This window comes from Marmota marmota, unplaced genomic scaffold (assembly GCF_001458135.2).
Source record: "Marmota marmota marmota unplaced genomic scaffold, marMar, whole genome shotgun sequence".
NCBI lineage: Eukaryota > Metazoa > Chordata > Mammalia > Rodentia > Sciuridae > Marmota > Marmota marmota.
In genome coordinates this window covers 22,095,144-22,110,680 of record NW_025999869.1, presented here as the reverse complement: position 1 = coordinate 22,110,680, position 15,537 = coordinate 22,095,144, and the positions used below count along the sequence as shown (strand labels likewise).

The window sequence follows — 15,537 nt, the reverse complement described above, 5'->3', positions numbered from 1 at the left end:
CAAGTATAGCAGAGAATCTGACTAAATGAGGCCCCGGAAGTCGATTGACAGGGGAGGGAGGGCTGAAGTCCATCATCTGCACATCGAAGCAGTTTCCTTTGGCCTTGTTTGCTGGAAACTTTGGTAGCTGGCTGCCGCCCAGGATCATCTGGAAGAAAGCCCCTTTCCAAGGAGAGATGGCTCCAAGGAGGGGCCTCTAAGCCTTTGGGAAAATGGTCTCAGCTCTGAGAACAGTTTCTGTGGTGGCCTGTGTGAGTGCACGTCTCCTGCTACATGGAAAGGGAGCTTCTTCCAGAATTAGACATTTAGACTCCAGTTCAAATGGCCAGTCTCCCTGTGGATCCCTCCAGGGGTTCAGAGAAGGTCCGAAACAGATGTGCCATTAACACTTACCCTGGATTTAAGAGAAGCTCTGATCCCTCCGGACCCTACTTCTCAAACTAGGCAAATTTTTATACCCAGTTTTCCTGGATCCCAGCAGGGTGCTGAACGATCTGCTGCTCTAAGCCTCTGATTTCTGAGAGATACAGCATCTCAGGATGAAAAGTGACCTTTCAGAAACTAGACAGCAGCAGGCCACAGCAAGCCCCCACACAGCTGTTGACACTGGCTTCAGCGGAACAAATGAAGATGCCAAAGGAAAAGACCCACACTCTGGTTACTAGTCTGTCCCTATGTGACCTGGACAAGTAGGGCCAACTCTGGGCCTCAGTTTCTCCATCAATAAGATGGAAACAATATGGGCTGGGGTTATAGCTCATCTGGTAGAGCCTAGCATGTGTGAGGCACTGGATTCGATCCTCATCACCACATAAAAAAGATGGGAACAATATATAACACTTCCTCCCTCTTTCGGAAGATCCACAGTTGATATGAGGGGCGTTTATAGATTTCAACCAGGGATTTTCACAGCAGAGTACGGATCCTGGAAGGGTTGTCCCCCAGATCACAGGATTCCACCTCAGCCCCTCTCCAATTATGCAAGATTCATCACTTTGTTGAAATAGTTGTTCAAGCCTGGCAAACACAGTCTCTCTCTCCTCCCAGAAACTCTGAATCTTTTCTGATCTGTACACCCATAAAAACTCATCACAGCTGATCGCTCTAGAAATCCAATCGGGGTGGAGTCACCTGGGAGGCTTTGTGTTGTGTGGCCACCCACTGCCGTCACCACTGCCCAATCCTAGAGAGCTGGACAAGGGTAGGGTCTCTCCAAGTCATGCAAAAACATGGGCTTTGAGGCCCAGTTGTTCTCCAGTTTGGGATTCAGATAAGTTACTTCAACCGAACCTCAATTTCCACATTTGCAAAATGCATATAGAAACACCAACTTGTGATATGAAAAGCACTTAGCACAGTGACTGGCACAAAGTCAAGGATCAATAAATGATAACTTCTATTAAGACAAGCACAAACATTTTCAAAGACTGCAGCATCCTAGCATGGTAATAAATGCAGATTTTTGCAGTCAAGGTCTCCAAGTTCAAATCCTGACACTGCAAACTCCTAGATAAGGACCTTGGGCAAGTTATGTAACTTCTCTCTGCTTCAGTTTCTTCATCTCTGAGAAGACAATCCTATTTGGTTTTTATGGGGTACTGAAAGATGACGCATAAAGATCACTCAGCTTTCTGTGGGAGAGTAAAACATTCTACCCCCAAATGTCTGTCTGTCTCTTTTTCTCTGGCACTGGGGATTGAACCCAGGATGCTCTACCCCTGAGCTGCATTCCAACCCTTTTTATTTTGAAACAGGGTCTCGCTAACTTGCTGAAGCTGGTCTTGAACTTGTGATCTTCCTGCCTCCCTCTCCTGAGTCACTGGGATTATAGGTGTACGCCACCACACTGGGCTCCAAACATATTTTTTTGGAGTATTTTGAGTTAGTTATTCAAAGAAAGCAGACATAAGACAAGCTCTGCAAAGGTGTCCCTTTGTAAAGAGAAGTTGACATCTGTGTTAACAGCAGATGCAGCATAGGCAGTATCTAATATCCCCCTTTCTGTGTTGAAAAGATCTTTTCACAGGAAGATGAGATTGGGGGTTTGACACCTGGCCCAGACAGAGGAGCACAGGTAGCCTTACCTGGAAGACTGCATCTGCTTAACAAGATCATTATTGCTCATAGTGACATTTTCCCCTCACAACCTTCCACTGCCTACTCCTCCTCCTTCCTTCTAGAAGCTCCAGCCCCCAACCCTTTGCTTAACTCTGTACAAGGTTCATCGATCTTGTCCCTTATTCACTCTCATGCTCTGTGCCTGGCTTCCACGCTGATGCACATCTATAAATGTGCATTTTTCCCCTGTAAGTCTGTGTAATGTCAATTCATTTCATAGACTAAAATTTTCAAAACTAGCTGGACATGGTGGAGCACACCCAGCCACTCTGGAGGCTGTCGCAGGAGGACCACAAGTTCAAAACCAACTTCAGCCACTTAGTGAGGTCCTAAAACAATTTCTGAGACCCTGTCTTTAAATAAAATATATATAGTTTACAAAGGGCGGGGGCTGGCGATGTGCTCAGTGGTTAAATGCCCCTGGGTTCAATCACTGGTACCAAAAAAAAAAAAAAAAAATCAAAACTTTGGAGGGAAAAGTGTACCTCTGTGCCTCCTGGATGCCCAGGGGGCTATAATTTGAGCTGGTCACTCCTTTGCTCACCAGTCTCTCATGGTGCCCTGGGTTGCCAGTCTTCTTAGCTCAGCCTTCAAGCCCTTGTGGGATTCTTCCTGATGTATCTGCCTTCACCTCCCACCTCTTCACCCACCACACCCTCCCCTCTCCCTAAAGCAGAAGCACTCTGCACCAGTATTTTCTATCCAGACTTCTAGAACCTAGACCAGAGCTTCCCTATCTGGCTTCATTAATACAACCTGTGGACTTTTTCAAAATCTCCCAGAGATTGACTCAACTGCTCTGGGACAAGGCTTGGGCTTTGGTAATTTCTAAAAACTTTTCTAGGTGATTCTGATGTGCGGCCAAGGAGGTCAAGAACCACTGCTGCCTGCTAGATTTAAATGCCACAATTTCTAGAAAGCCAGGGGCAATCTTTCCCTCCTTAGAAACTCTGCAGTGTTCAGCAACTACCTGTACCTGACTGGCTTTGGTCGACCCTTGTGAATTTATCACTCCTCCATTGTATGGAGGCTGCCTGCCTCCCAAGTATTCCAGGAAAAAATCCATAATTCAAAGGAAAATCCTCCAGGCTATCTGATTCTGGGCTTTCATTGTCTTTGGACTATTTAGAGATGGACTTCCCTCCCCCTCAAGTGGAAAAACCAGTTTTACCTCTAGTTGCATATTCTGTTCAATATAAAGGCATTTACAATTCTCTTTTGAGCAGGTTACCTGCCTGCTTTTATCACTGATTAATAAGGACAATAAAATTTTTAGCTCAAGATCATTTTTCTATCTGGGTGAGTCATGATTTTACCCTTTTTTGAAAATTATTATATTTACTTTATATGCTTTTCTGTTAAGCTCCCCAGAGAGGTTAAATCTTGCCCTTGGCAAGCGGAGGTAGCTCTTTACAATTGTCAAGTGAAATGCCCGGAGTAGCTCTAAAAGCTTCCGTTAGTGATGTCTTTGAAAAGTCACAGGAAAAAATAAATAAAAATGAAATAGTCTAGATTAGTGGTTTTCAAACCATGCTTTACTCCTCAATTCTACAGCCAAAGGGAAAAGAACTTGAGAGATTAGGCAACTTGGCCAACTCCATAAGGAACATTACTGATTAACCCAGGACTCATTTTTTCAAAAAAATACTTATCAACAAACTAGGCTCACTGGTAGGAGTTGGGGGCAGAAGAGAAAACGAGACAGATGGGAATGCTGTCTCCACGGAACTGGCAGTCTAGTAAAGCAGTTTGCAAAATTTTTTGGATTCTATACACCACCAGTGACAAAAGAAAAAATAGCGTTTAGCATGATGAACAAAAATATACTTTAAAAATATGGTATTAAAAGTACATGTAATTGTGCGCTATATGTGTAATAAGGATTGTAATGCATTCCACTGTTGTGGTATATTAAAAAAAAATAATAAAATCAATTTTAAAAAAAGTACATTAAGAGTCTGACAGTCTCTTCCCGTATTCCAGAATATTATCTTCAGTGCATCCAGAGTGTGTTGGAAGGCCCTGGTTTTTATAAAATCTACCTTCTTCCCAGGTTGGGATTGTAGCTCAGTGATAGAGCGCTTGCCTAGCATGGGTGAGGCGCTGGGTTCCATCCCAAGCAGCACACACACAAAATCTAGACCCTTCCCTTCCTCCTTTTCTGATGGTTTCCCCCCCCCAATCTGCAGGAAGACACCAGGAGCAGCCTACTGCCCTCCAGGAGCCTCCACGGATGCATCGAGGGTAAATGCCATCCCTGGCCCTGGGCCTGGGCACACCCCCCCAGCTCCAGGCACTCAGGTTTCTTAGAGAGCAGTGTCTTTGCCCTCCTGACCCAGAACCATTGATTCTCAGCTTGACAAAGCCCGGGGAGATCATATGGCTTCCCCAGCATTGGAAATGGTGTGACCTGGGTTTGAATCCCAGCTCAGGTCACTTTTGTAAAGGGCAGCAAATGTAGTGTCTTTCAGGTTAGCCTGAAGCCAGACTACCTGAGACTGAAGCCCTGACACTATGTGTAACCACGCAGCCCAGGATAGGCATAACCTCTGTGCACCTGTCTCATGTGGAAAATGGGGGTAGAAACAGCCCCTACCTCAAGAATTATGGTGGGGGTGAAAGAATTAAGGAGTACAGCACTTAGCAGTGCACTTGGCACATGGAAAGCACTAGAATAAAGAGTTTGTGATTGTTATTCCTTATTTTCCCCCTTTTGAGGGCTGGAGCGTCCACATCTGCAAAATGGGCATAAATAGTAACAGCACCTAACATATCAGCCAGGGCCTGGAGAATGGTAAGGGTTCAATTAATAATGGTTTATACCTTTTTATGGTTATTACTTAAGGAGAATAAAGATGGCATTTTACAAAATGAGGAACCTGAGGCCCAGGTCACCTGTCTTCTCAAGCACCACACCCTTCTCAGATTATAACAGCAACACTTGCTTCTGTTTAGAGCACTCTACAGTTTACAAGGTACTTTCATATCTGCCACTTGTGAAGGTATCAGCCTCACCCTTCTTGTACATGAGGGACCTGAAGCTCAGGAAAAAAAAAAAAAATCCATGAACAGTCATGGACAGTGATTCCTCTAGAGCCAGTCCCTGTGGAAAGGATACTGGGAATGCAGATGGGAATGTGGCTGGATTCTAAGCCAAGTCAGGAACTATATAAGCATAAAGATACCCCCACCCCCACACACTTCCTCTCCATTGGCAGTTGAGGTGTGTGTGTGGGGGGGAGTGTGCTCAAGAATCAGTGTAGAGACCACATCCTGTGCTTTTTCCCCACCCAGTAAGTATCTTGGAGAGGCTGGGGGTGAGGCCAGAGACACCACGGGGCCTCCTCAAGATATACTAGAATGGTACAGCAAGAAGAACCACACAAACCCAACTCAATTTACCAGCTGGGTGCCCCCGGCACAGGTCTTTTCCCTCTACAGAGGAAGGAGCTAAAGCAGAGAGGGCAGTGGGTGTGCCCAGGACAGCTAGCTGGTTAGCCGCAGGACAGAGGCTGGGTGTGAGGCTAGAGCCTGGTATTCCAGGGTTCCCTCTGGGTGCTGCAGTGCAGATGTTCCAGATGCTGGCAGCCATCCAGCACTGCAGGGTCTCCCCACCCCCACCCATCCCAGGATCCACCTCAAAAGACCAGGCTCTGGACTCCTCAGGGCAGCCCTCTCCTCCGCACACTCAATCCACTTTCTGCCCCAGTAACAGCTGCAGCCCTTACCAGAAACCACAAATAATTGCTGTATCCCAGCGGATGGTGCCTTGGGAACAAAGGAAAGAAAGCAGAGGAAGATGGATGAGTGACTGTCACAGCTGCAGAGGGGATGGAAGCTTTTGCCTCCCTCTCTGCCCAGCCCCACCCAGTTCCCAGAATCTTACATCTTAGAATGGTTGAATGCTAGAACACCAGCCCTGGATCTCACAGCAGTCTAGTGGGCAACAAAAGCCCAGAGTCAAGGGGCTTCTCCAAGGATTCTAACACATCTGGAACTGTAAGCCAGCTTTCTACTAGCAGCAGGCCAGTGTCCTCTGCAGAGCTCTGGGCCTGCCAGATAGAAGGTCAAGGTCTATAGGGGCTAAAATGGCAGATACACCTAGAAAGGCTAAGCAGGCCAGGAAATCCTATCTGGGGTCAGTGATTTGATTTTTTTTTTTTTTTTTTTTTTTGGTGTGTGTGCTTGGAATTCAACTCAGAGACACTTTACCACTGAGCTACATCTCTAGTCTTTTTTATTTTTTCATTTTGAGATAGGGTCTTTCCAAGTCTCTAAGGGTTTTGCTAAGTCGTTGAGGCTGGATTTGAACTTTTGAACCTCCTGCTTCAGCCACCTGAGTCACTGGGATTACAGACTTGTACTACTGCCACTGCAACCTACTGGAACTAGTGATTTTTTTTTTTTTTTAGTACCAGGAATTTAGCCCAGGGGTGCTTAACCACTGAGCCATATTCCCAGCTCCCCCTAACATTTTTTTTTTTTAAGTAAAAGAAAATTTGAGACAGTGTTTCAGTGAGTTGCTGAAGGCCATGCTAAATTGCTGAGGCTACCCTCCAACTTGAGATCCTCCTGCCTCAGTCTCCCCAGCCTCTGGAATTACAGGCATGTGCCATCCTGCCCAGAGGACTAGTGATTTTAAGGGTTTTTCAGGTCAAGGGGGCAAGGAGTAGTGGACAGATTCTAGAGGGGAAACTGGAATTCTTCCACAAACCCGGGAGCCATATGCCCAAATTTGGAATTGTCAGGGAAGACCCACCAGAGTTTAGACAAAAGAAGGGGAGGGAGAAAGCAGACAAATCCTCCCAAAGAACTCCGTTCTCCTTCCTTTTCCCCTTCCAGGGCCTATAAGAGTTGGCCCAGGCATCTCAAGACTGTAATCAAGATTTCCAAACCTGTGAATGGGTCTTGGCAGCTGACAAATAAATCCATTTTTACAGCCATTGTTTCCTTTGAAAGGGGCTAGGTTTATCAGCCCTGAACTTGGGAGAAAGAAATGGAGGCTCAGAGAGGGATACCCACTGGCTCAAGGTCACTCTGCAAGCTGTGGTGGCCCTGGGATTTGGATTTGGGGTAATTTACTCCCCTGCCAGCATTCTAGGAGGCACCGGAAGCCTCCGAACTTTGGGAAGGCATAGAACTGTACTTAGGGGAAGCAGAAAGAAGGATGAGGAAACTACCACCGCACAAGAGCCCTTGGAGAGGCCTTCATAGGTAAGCAGGGGCCCAGAGTGGGTGGGAGTGGGGATCCACCAGAGCCCTGAAGTATGCACCAGCGCCCCCCCAATGCCACACACAGGCCATTTTATAAGCAGCTCGAGGGGTCCACTCTTCATACTCTCAGTCTTTGGCCTCAGCCACATCCTTCCCTGAAAGTCCTTAGATCTGTCTCCAGCTGTCCCCAGCCCTGTGCCTTCAAAGTTCCCTCAAGCCCGCAAAAGGCCAGCAGGACCAGCAGCCCGCCCAGCCCCGGCGACCCCGGCCCTGGACCACACCCTCTGCAGAGCCGGGGCGCCCTCCCTCCCCCTCCCCCAGCAGGGGCGCCGTCCGCCGGCGCTTCTCCGCCTCCAGCCTTGGATTTGCTCCTGGGCTCCCGCAGACACACCCAGCCCGAGCCACTCTCGGGTTACCGCGCCCTCCTTCCCCCGGAGCCCAGCGGTTCCCCCGCTGCCCGCGCCGCTACCCAGAACCAGCGGGGGGCTCCGATCAGTCCAAGACTGGGCTTTTGTCGCTTGTCCCTGCAGCCTTGGGCAGGACTCCCCTCTCCGACCTCAGCCCACTCACCGCGCGGTGGAGGCTCCGGGTCGCCGGCGGACTGACAGACGCGCGGACGCGAAGCTCGCTGGGTCGGAGCCCGTTAGCTGAGCAGCAGCAGCCGCAGCGCGGGGATGGGCAGGGCTGACCGCGGGCGGCTCCTCGCGCGACACGTGGCGAGCGGAGGCCAATCGGGCTCCCCGGCCTCCTCTCCTCCGCCCCCCGCCCCCACCCCCACCCCCACCCCCGAGTTCAGTGGCTTTTGGAATCTTAGAATGTCTCCTGCTAGGGGTTGGGGGTGGTGCCCGCCGGGAGAACCTCGAACCTCAGACAGTTCCCAGACCCCTGACCTGAGATCTAGAGAGGGGAGGGGGATTTGGTCAAGGTCACCCGGGCTAGAAGTCAGAGCTCCCGATTCCCAGTTCTGGACACTTTCCCCCAAATTTCGGCAACTCGCCAAAGCTTTGTTGAGAAACAGAAAATTGAGATTTGCCAGAATTGCGGCCCAGCACCTGAGCAGCCTGATCAGATCTCCTGTCTCAATGGCCCCATCCGGTCAATGGCGTTATCACTTTCCAAGGAAGGAGACCCCGGAGGAGGACAGCTTCTTAACCAAGGTCACACAGCTGTGGAGTCAGGGTTCAAACGTGGAGTTAGTGATTCCAGAGGGACGCTTATTTGTGCTTGTCTCTGGGAAGTGCAAGGGGGGCGGGTAGGTAGAAAAGGAGACCAAAAATTGTAACCCATTGAAAAACTAAGAACAAATTATTTGGGAATCCAGAGGGAACAGAGAATTATTACCTCCGCCCCAGAGGATTTGTAAAATCTCCTGGAGGAGGAAAGACGCCTGCAGTACAATTCCCCGCCCCCTCGGAAATTTTCCCTTAGAGGAAAGATTCCCAGCTTTAGCCCTGGGATGCTGGCTCAGCTGCGGAGACTCCTTAGGCAAGACACAACTTCAGTTTAGCTTCTTTAAAGCACTATCCTTGGAAATATGACCCTAGTCCAAAGACTCTAAGCCTTTCAATAAGGAGATCTGGTTGGAAAATATGTCCTTTCATTTTTCCATTCCCCCATTTTATTGAGCACTTGCTGCATGCCCGGCACTGAGCTAGGAGACCCAAGTGAGCATGTCTGAGGGGTCAAGCATGTCCGAGGGGTCGCTGACCTGACCTGGTGGAGCTTCTACTATCAGAAAAGTCAGAGGATTGCACTGTTACAATGGAGTTCAGGGTGTTGTAAGAGTGTAACTATGAAAGGCTAGGATGGCCCACGGAAGGTGGATCCAGCCTAACCTAGGCCTCTGAATGAGAGGGTGACATTAAGGTGCAAGGAGAAAGAAGAATGAAAATTAGTGAGAAACAGAAATTAAAACAATCTCATGAGATCTGAAGCAGCTGGCTGGGCATGGTGGCACACACTTGTAATCCTAGCAACCTGGGAGACTAAGGAAGGAGGATCCTAAGCTTGAGGCCAGGCTCAGCAATTTAGTGAGACCCAGCCGCAATTGAAATAAATAAATAAATGGGAGGGGACTGGACCCCATGAGGATGGAGGTAAGATCTACTTAAACATCATAATAGTACAGTCGTTTATTGAGCATTTTCTATGGGCCAGGCATTACTGTGGGCATTTTACAGTGTCACATTTAATCATCACAGTCTCTTAATAAGTGTGTATTTAGCACCTACTATGCCCTATGCACTATTTTAGAACCTGGGGATTGAACCCAGGGGCACTTAACCACTGAGCCCACATCCCCAGCCCTGTTTTTGTATTTTATTTAGAGACAGGGTCTCACTGAGTTGCTTAGGGCCTTGCTAAATTGCTGATGCTGACTTTGAACTTTCGATCCTCCTGCCTCAGCCTCTGGAGCTGCTGGGATTACAGGTTTGCACCCAGCCCAGCTATTTTAGGAACTTTAAATAATGAACAAAGATCTCTGCCCTTGGGGAGCCCAGCAGGGGGGAAGTAGACACACAATAAGTAAATACAACAATACAGTAATAGATGATATGGGCTGTGGACAAAAAGAAGGAAAGGCAGGTAAAGAGTCCAAAGGTGACAGGCGAAGTTGCAGTATTATGTAGGATATTAGGCAGAAGCTTTGATAAGAAAATGAGATTTAATATATGAAAAAATGTTCAACATCATTAGCAACTAAGGAAATGCAAATCAAAACTTACACCATCAGAAGGGCAGTGATCAAGAATACAAATAATAAAAGCTGGAGAAGATGTGGAGAAAAGATACTTTTACACTGCTGGTGGGATTGTAAATTAGTGTAACCACTATGGAAATCAGTATGGAGGTTCCTCAAAAGACTGGGCATGGAACCACCACATGACCCAGCTATACCTTAACTCCTGCATATTTATCCTGAAGAATTAAAGACATCATACTATGGTGATCCATGCATACCCATGTCTATAGCAGCACAATTCACAACAGCCAAACTATGGAACCAGTCTAGCTGTCCATCAACAGGTGAATAAATAAGGGAAATGTGGTGTCTATACACAGTGAAGTTTTATTCAGCCATAAAGAAAAAATGAAATTATGTAATTTGCAAGAAAATGGATGGAACTAGAAACCATTATGTTAAGTGAAATAAGCCAGACTCAGACAAGGGTCTTATGTTTTCTCTCATATGTGGAAGCTAGAAAGGAAAAAGGAAAAGGTGGAGGAGGGATCTCATGAAAAATCAAAGGAAGTTCAGTAGAACAGTGGAAAGGAACTGGGGAGAGGGAGGAGAGAAGGGAAAGGGAAAATACTGGGGAACAATACTGGGCAAAAAAAAATGTATGAATATGTGACAAGTCCTGCCATTATGTATAATTGTAATGCACCAATAAAAATTGTGGGGGGAAAAAGTGAGATTTGAACAAAGACATGGAGAAAATGAGGAACTGAGCAGATAGCCATGGAAAAGAATATTTCAGGCAAAGGAAACAGCTGGGTAATGCATCGAGCAGCAGCAAGGGGCCAATGTGGCTGGAGTGGAGACAGCGAGAGGCAGAGCAGCAGGAGAGTATCTATTTATTTACTTATTTTTTGGTGCTGGGGATGGAACCCAGGGCCTTGCATGTGCTAGGCAAATGCTCTACTACTGAGTTACATCTCCAGCCCTTTATGATTAACTTTTTGAGAAACCACCAAACTGTATTGTACAGTAACTGTACCATCTGATATTCCCTCCAGCATGTACAAGGGTTCCAGTTTCTCCACCTCCTTGCTAACATTTGTATTATTTGATTTTTATTTTTGCAGCACTGAGAATTGAACCCAGGGCCTCTGATATGCTAGGCAAGTGCTCTACCACTAGGTTATATCCCTAATCCAACACCTGTATTTTACTTCATTTTTAAAGTTGTTGTCCTAGTCATTAAAAAATAGTATTAATTGTGGTTTTAATTTTTTTTTGTAGTTGTAGGTGACAGAATGCTTTTATTTATTTTAAATATATATAAAAATATATATATTTAGTTGTAGTTGGAAACAATACTTTTATTTTTATTTATTGAATTTTATGTGATGCTGAGGATCAAACCCAGTGCCTCACGCACACTAGGCAAGCGCTCTGCCACTGAGCTACAGCCCCAGTCCTAATTGTGGTTTTAATTTGCATTTACCTACTAATGACATGGAGCACCTTTTCATGTGCTTGTTGGCTATTTGTGTGTCAGTTTGGAGAAATGTCTATTTAAGTCCTTTGTCAATTTTTTGAAAGAGTTGTTTGTGTTTTTGTTGTTGAGTTGTGTGTGTGTGTGTATATATATATATATATGATATGACATACTTTTAAAAGGGCCACCAAAGACTTTTCTGTTGAGAATACTAAATACCACTGAGGGGCAAGGTAGGAAGGAGATTTTTTAGAAGGTTTACAGGTTGTCTAGGCAAGAGATGATGGTCACTTATCACTGCAGTATAGATGGAGGTGGTGGGAATGCTTAGAGATGATATATTTGAAGGTCCATTGAACATGATTACCTGGAGGACTGGGTGTGGAGATAAGCAAAAGAGGAGTCAAGAATGATTTCCTGGATCTTGATCTGGTCTTGGTGTGAGATGCTTCCCCAAAGCTCCTGTGTTAATGCTAGAAAGTTTGAAGGTAAAATGATTGGATGGTGAGAGCTGTAAGCTAATTAGTCCATCCTGGTTTGAATGGACTACTTGGGTGGTAACTGCAGGCAGGTGGGGCATGACTGGAGAAGGTAGGTCACTAGGGTGTACCCTGGAAGGGTTCCTCCTTGCGCTTCCCACCTTCCTGGCTGCCATGAACGGCGCTGCACTCCTCCACCATGCCCTCCTCCACCGTGCCCTCTTCCACCGTGCCCTCCTCCACCGTGCCCTCTGCTGTAATGTTCTGCCTCACCTTGGGACCAGTGCAAAGGATTGGCCAACCATGGACTAAACCTCTAGAACCGTGAGCCAAAATAAACCTTCCCCCCCCAAGCTGTTCTTGTCAGGTATTTTGGTCACAATGATGCAAAGCTGACTAACATAGCTAGAGTGGTATAGATGTAAGTGGCTTGGAGATGATATATGGGAAGGTCAACTGAACATGATTTCCCAGAGGTCGGGATGTGAGATAAGAAGGAAAGGAGTCCAGAAAGATTCGCTGGATCCTGAGCCACTGGAAGGATGGAGTTACCATCATCTGAGATGACAAGGTTATAGGATGAGCAGTTTTGAAGGTAGAAATGGGAAAGATCAGGAGTTCAGTTTTTGACCAGTTTAAGATTTCTGTTAGACATGAGGAGATGTCAAGCAGGCAGTTGGATAGATAAGTCTGGAGTTTAGGAAATGAGATCCTCGTGGGAGAAGAGAACTAAGAACCAAATCTGAGACACTCTTTCATTAAGAGCTGGGGCGGAGGGAAGGGTTCATCAAAGGTGAGTGGGAAAGAGTGAGATGGGAGGAAACTACTTCAGGAGAGCATTGAAGGCAAATGAAAAAATGTTCTTGAAGGATGAGGGTATGGTAGTTATATCAGTGCTGCCTTAAGGTCAAGCAGGACAAGACCCAAGAGTCCATCATTGGATTTAGCAGTGAGAAGGTCGATATTTCTCTTGCTGTGAAGAGTGAGTGGTGAAATGCTGGGGGCAAAGGCTGAATAGGAACTGATTTAATATAACAAGCATAAACTACTTATTTCAGGAGCTTTGCTGCAAAGGCTAGCAAGAAAAAGGAACAATGGGAATTGGTGTCAAGAGAAGGCTTTTCTTTCTTTCTTTCTTTCTTTTTTTTTTAAGATTGAAGACAGCACATTTGTATGTTAATTGGAATGTTCAGATTGAGGGTAGAAAATTGAAAAGGGAGAATTACTGGAACAATATTTAGAGAGAGAATGGAATCTATTGTAACTGAAGGGGTTATTATTATTATTATTATTAACAGTGCTGGGGATCAAACTGAGGGCTTTATGCATGCTAGGCAAGCCCTCTACCACTGAGCTACACCCTCAGCCCATATCATTGTTCCTTTTTATTTGTTTGTGGTACTGGAAATTGAATCCTGGGGCACTCTACCATTGAGCTATATCCCCAGTACACTTTTATTTTTCATCTTGAGACAGGGTCTCACTAAGTTGCTGAGAGTCTTGTTAAGTTGCTCAGGCTGATCTTGAACTTGGGATCCTCCTGCCTGGGCCTCCCAAGTTACTGGGATTAAAGCCACCATGCCCAGCTGTATCAGTATTTTTAATTTGCTGTAAAAATAAGTGAAGTTCAAAGGAATTATCACCTTTGTGCAAATTCAGTCCAAGTGACTGAGTCAGAGTTAAAAATCAGGTTCCCACTGAGCATGGTGGTGCATGCCTGTAATCTCAGTGATTCAGGAGGCTGAGGCAGGCAGTTTGCAAGTTCAAAGCCAGCCTCAGGAACTTAGCAAGTCCCTAAGCAATTTGATGAGACCCTGTCTCTAAATAAAACTCAAAAAGGGTTGGGGATATGAGTTAGTGGTTAAGCACTCTGTGTTCAATCCCCAGTAGCACCCCCCCCCAAAAAAATTCAGGTTTTCTTGACTGTAAATTTCTGAGCTTCAACAGCAAGTAGAAATGTAGTTACTGCTCATTCTCTTTGAGCTGATTATCTCACTTCTAGGAATCAGTCCCAAGAAAATAATTTGAAATACAGAGGCAGCTTGAAGCCCAACACTGTGTTTTATGTGCAAAAAACAAATAAAAAACCCTATATTGAGGAATAGCACACAGCCTCACCTGCTAATGGAAACAAACCCTGGAAGGAAGCAAACATAAAGGTGACTTCATCTTTTGGGCACTCTTCCAGGCCCTTTCCTCCTCACATTGGCCCATCCAAAGGTGTCTGTGTGGGAGACAGCATGATACTGTGATTCAGACCTGAACAGTGGATTAAGATTCCAGACCTCCTTACCTCCCTTCTCTGGGTCTTGATTTAAACTCTGGTTATAGGAAGAGAAAATTCAAGATCTCCAGGCTGCCCCCCAGGGGAGCTGGAATGGTCAGATACTGCCACCTGCTGGCATGTTCCAGCTCTGCCTGGCCTGGGTCAAGGAGAGGTATGCAGTGTTGCCTTCCCAGAGAGTAGTCGCACTTTAAGCTTACTGCCAGGAATACTGCTGTAATGACAACCACTCTTCCTCCATAGCAATGCTCCTAAGGCCTCTCTCAGTGCCTGGCATTCCTCCACTAGAATTAAGGATGGCTTCTCTCCATAGGAGAGGAAATAAGGAGTTTCTAACCACTTGGCATGAAACAGGTTATTTTCTGCTAGGGAGTTTCAGCAATATGAGGACATCTGATTTGGGCAGAAAGGTCACTTTAGAGAGAGAAGCAGTGAGCATATCGAAGGCAGGCTTAAAAACAGAGTAGGGGTCAGGGGTGGAGCTCAGTGGTAAAGGACGTGCTTAGCATGTACAACATCCTGGTTTCATGGGCTGGGGTTGTGACTCAGTGGTAGAGCTCTTGCCTAGCATGTGTGAGGCACTGGGTTCAATCCTTAGCACCACATAAAAATAAATAAACAAAATAAAGGCATTGTGTCCATCTACTAGGAAAAAAAAGTGTGTGTGTTTAAAAATCAAAAGGTTAAAAAACAAACAAACAAACAAACAAACAAAAAAAACAAACCCAAATCCTGGTTTCAATCCCTAGCATCTCCTGCCCACTCAAAACCCACAGATTACTTTCTCATTATTTTTGTTTTTCTTACAGCAAAAATAATAGTTGTTCATTAAAGATAATCGAGAGATTAAAAAAGCCATAATCTTACCATCCAAAGATAGCCTACATTAACATTATTCTAATACATCATTCTTTCATTATATAACACCAGCAACAATAATATTTATAGAGAACTTATATGGAACACTTATACTTGTGTTTCTTTGCTTTTTTTTTTGGTGCTGGGGTGGAAACCATGGTTTTGCACATGCTAAACACATGACACCCTGTCACTGAGCCATACCCTCAACCCAACATATACTTTATTTGCAATAAATGGAAACTTATTGCAACTATTATTTTATCAAAACTTAATTTATTATGAATATCTTTCTATGCAATTAAATATTCTTAAGTCATTTTAAAATAACTTCATCATCAAATTCATTACATGACAATAGTATAATTTGCTTATCTAATTACCTATTGTTCGACATTTAGGTTGTTTCTAATCTTTA

At 45.5% G+C, this 15,537-nt stretch overlaps 1 protein-coding gene across 2 annotated transcripts in view; it reads right to left on the bottom strand.

Moving 5' to 3' along the window:
• Anxa6 (annexin A6) overlaps positions 1-8,045 on the bottom strand; it is a 51,496-nt gene extending 43,451 nt beyond the window's left edge. For both annotated transcript variants that reach the window (XM_015492713.2, XM_015492714.2), the window contains exon 1: positions 7,903-8,045. The gene's annotated coding sequence lies outside the window, so the exon portion shown is untranslated. The remainder of the gene's footprint in view (positions 1-7,902) is intronic.
• Between the last annotated feature and the right edge of the window lie 7,492 nt (positions 8,046-15,537).